Source organism: Nuphar pumila, chromosome 12, assembly GCF_984573655.1.
Source record: "Nuphar pumila chromosome 12, dmNupPumi1.hap1.1, whole genome shotgun sequence".
In the NCBI taxonomy this organism is placed as follows: Eukaryota; Viridiplantae; Streptophyta; class Magnoliopsida; order Nymphaeales; family Nymphaeaceae; genus Nuphar; species Nuphar pumila.
This window is the reverse complement of record NC_143260.1, coordinates 55,713,751-55,717,534: the sequence shown is the minus strand read 5'-3', so window position 1 is coordinate 55,717,534 and position 3,784 is coordinate 55,713,751.

The window sequence follows — 3,784 nt, the reverse complement described above, 5'->3', positions numbered from 1 at the left end:
CTCTTTTTTTTTCAAAACTCTCTAGAAAAGGACGTGTTTTAAATGGAATTTTGCTAATCATCCAGCACTCGTTGGCATCATAGCAAGCTAGTTCTGTATTCAATCACTGAAAAGAGGATTTAAGCTATTATACATCATTATTATTAAGAACATGAATAGTAATACCAGCAAATATTCTCTACCTAAATGAGATCGTATAAACATTTAAGACAAGCTAAAAAGTTTCGTGCTTTAAATGCTAATTTCTTTTGCATCAGATTATTTAAATATACGGGTAGACATCAACTATGCTTTTAAAAGAAATTGGTTCACGGGAATATGCTGGCTAATCATGGATTGCCTAACTATAGGTCTATCATGGAATCCAAAGAAAGCTATTAGTGGGCTATAGGCATGCCGCGTTTCGTTGCTATCATACTGGATTGAATTCCACTCAAAACCGAAGTGACAAACGTTAAAAATGGCAAAATCTCGTTTTTCAAAAACTCGTGAGAATTTGAAATTTTTTCATAAATTTTGCACTTTTTGGCAAAATCTCGGCAATAAAAAAATAAATTATAAAATATAAAAAATATTTTTATAAGAAAATATTAATAAAAATTATTTAAAAATAAAAATACATGGATTTTGCACGATAATAGCGGTTTAAAACATAAATTTCACATTTAAATCATGATATTTATGTTTTCTCATAAATCTTGCGAGAAATTACTGTTTTAAGCTTTCAGGCAATTTCTCGCGATATTGTCGCAAAGATTTTCATAAATCTGGTGATATTTGTCACTATGCTCAAAACCCTGCCAAATTTTAATTTTTCCAAGTCGTTGAGAAGAGGTCCAGTCACATTCAATATCACAAAAAATTGGTGATATTTAATGTGAAACACATACGTTATTCTCTAAATATTGTGGAAGGCGACAGTTCTGTCCATAGCCTAGTCTAAAATCTGTCAATACTTCATTAGATATGGGTAAATATTGGCTAGTAATGAAGGTAAGCAACTAATGAATAAAAATCACTTTTTTCTTCAAAAAAATTCTAATAGTTTCGTGAACAAATGTTACCCATATTATCTACATGGTTTGTTCAGTAGGAAACTTATTTTGACTCATGTGATCATGACATGTAATTAAGTTTTTAATGGGATTAAAAATCAACAGCCGCACAATGTTAAAAAACTTTATAATTCAAAAAATCACAATTTTACATTAAAAAAACAAGATCCATAGCTTGATCCTTAGCAAGAAAACCATTCTGAACAGTTTTATGTTTGGTTACATTGAGTTAATACAACCTTCTTCAATAGCAAATATTTTCCTTTAGATACCTGCCTAACTAAACAATCCTTTTATTTTTCAAACAATTAAAGGGGTAGGTCTGCAAGATTCTAAAAGTGAAAGGTCAAAAAGTACCTTTCGTTGTTTGAGAAGCAAAAGAAAAGGTAGTTGGTATAAAATTTGCATGCCTAAATCCTTCACAAATGATTAATTAAAACCAAAAGCAAAAGAGGAAAAATATTTTAATCATAAACAACACTTTGCCAACAGGGTGGTTACACTACAAGAAAAATGCGTATTAGCGACGGACGCTATCCGTCGCTACTCCATCGCAAATTCTATCCCTAATGTGTTTAGCAACTGATAGCGCCCATTGCATAATCTTAGTCGCTAAATGGCGACAAAATTTATCTGTTGCTAGTCCATCGCTATTTAGCGATGGATTAGTGACGGTTTATTTTCGTCGCTAGTCCATCGCTAATTAGCGACGGACTATATCAGGATATAATCCATCGCTAACTTGTCATCGTCAAGTTAGCGATGGATTAAAGTCCGTCGCAAACCATCGCCTGATTGAAATTGGCGACGGCTTGGCGACAAAAATAATCCATCGCTAAGCCGTTACTAATTTAAAAAAAAAATTAAAAAAAAAGAGCCTTGAGGCTTGCGCTTCATACCCCTTGAGGTGAACGCCTTGAGGCGAGGCGTGCCTCAAGCTCTTTAGGTGAACAAAGAGCTTGAGGTCGAGTTGAACATAGAAGTCAGAATTGAACATAGAAGTGGTCTTGAAAGATATGAAATATTCCAATATTCAGCTTCTTCAGACCAGACCACAACCAAAAGACAAGAAACATCGGGACAATCATGCAATTGAACGAGGCACTCAAAAGATATCATATCAACAGGAAGGCATCAAGATAAGTTCATGACACTAATGGTCAACAAGGTACAATTACAAAACATGCATGAATGAAGCCGAGCAGTCTCAATACCAATTCGAGCAAATCATGTGGCAAACTATGACCATAATGTAGGAAGGTGATCTCAGAAGAAAATTGCAGCTGAACTCATACAAAATAAATCAAACCAATAACAGAAGAAATTGCAAAGAGAAATAAGATTCTGAAAGTGCTGGTAACCTGGTAATAGGTGTGAGCTTGCAAATTTTATATGCAATAACAGTTATATCATATTTATTGCATGTACAAAATATCAAGTGACTACAGTTATGAAATGTTTACTGATTTCATCATTTACAAATACTGCATAACATGGAACATCTAATAAATAAGGCAACACAACTAAGAAAAGTAAATAGCCAATAAGAAAAGAATCATTCTGGGTTGCCTCACTGACAGATGTTGGACTTGTCAAGGTAGAATATGTTTACTGATTCCAACTATTTTTTGTCTTGGAATCAATCTGTATAGAGCATGCAAGTGTGAAAAACTGCAGATATCTAAACACAAATCTTTTTGTATGACACCCTGTGTCACATAAAAGCCCCCACAGTTGAATGTGCACTTAGCATGATACAACACTACATATGCATGCAACAAAACAAATCATAAAATAGTCTAAGAACAATAATTATCCCTTTTTAAGTGGCCAGTACACACGCATAGACATGTATCCTTAAGTTGTAGAAATGAACTACTTGTCATAAAAAAACATCTCCAACATCAAGTTGGATCCTGAGAATTTAGATGGTGACCATTGAGCAGTGGCAACTACTATCTTTTTAGTGAGAAATACCATTAATACTGGCAGAGTTTAAAGCCTTGTTCACAGAGAAAATGCATGAGCAGTTATATCAAGTTTGATCTTAGAACCACGAGCAAAAAATGAAACAGTTATCATTAATATCAAATACCACTGTTTTTGTCAATCTTATCAATTCATTTCTTAACTCCTATAATAATGATGAAATGTTGTAATAAACAGGGAGATTGATCCAAAGGAAATACTGGCAAACAATGAACAGAGGAAAATCTATCAAGGACTGCTCCAAAAGTTGATACTGCATAACAAGTAAACAAATAAGTAAAAAAAAAAGTTAAAAGAACTACAGACCTGAAAGTATTCTAGGAGGGAAACTTTTCAATAGATTAAGCCTTGCTAAAGGATCATCACTACAAAAAACACAATATAACATTTGATAGATAATAAAGGAGTAAAAACAAACTTTATCAAAACACAATGGAAAGGCTTAAAGACTTCATGCACATACAGATGTATACTGAAGCACAAACAAACAAACAACAACTACGCCTTCATCCCAAAACAATTGGGGTCAGCGATATGAACCAAAAAAGAAATTCATTTTGGGTCTTCCACATGAATCCTTTTCCTCCAATCATTTCTATCCAATGCCATGTCCTCGGTGAGGTTCAAAGCATTCATATCCTTTCCTATCATCTCCATCCAAGTCTTCCTAGGCCTACCCCAACCTCTTTTAACTAATATATTTTCCCATTTCTCCAACCTTCTAACTGGAGCATCATTAG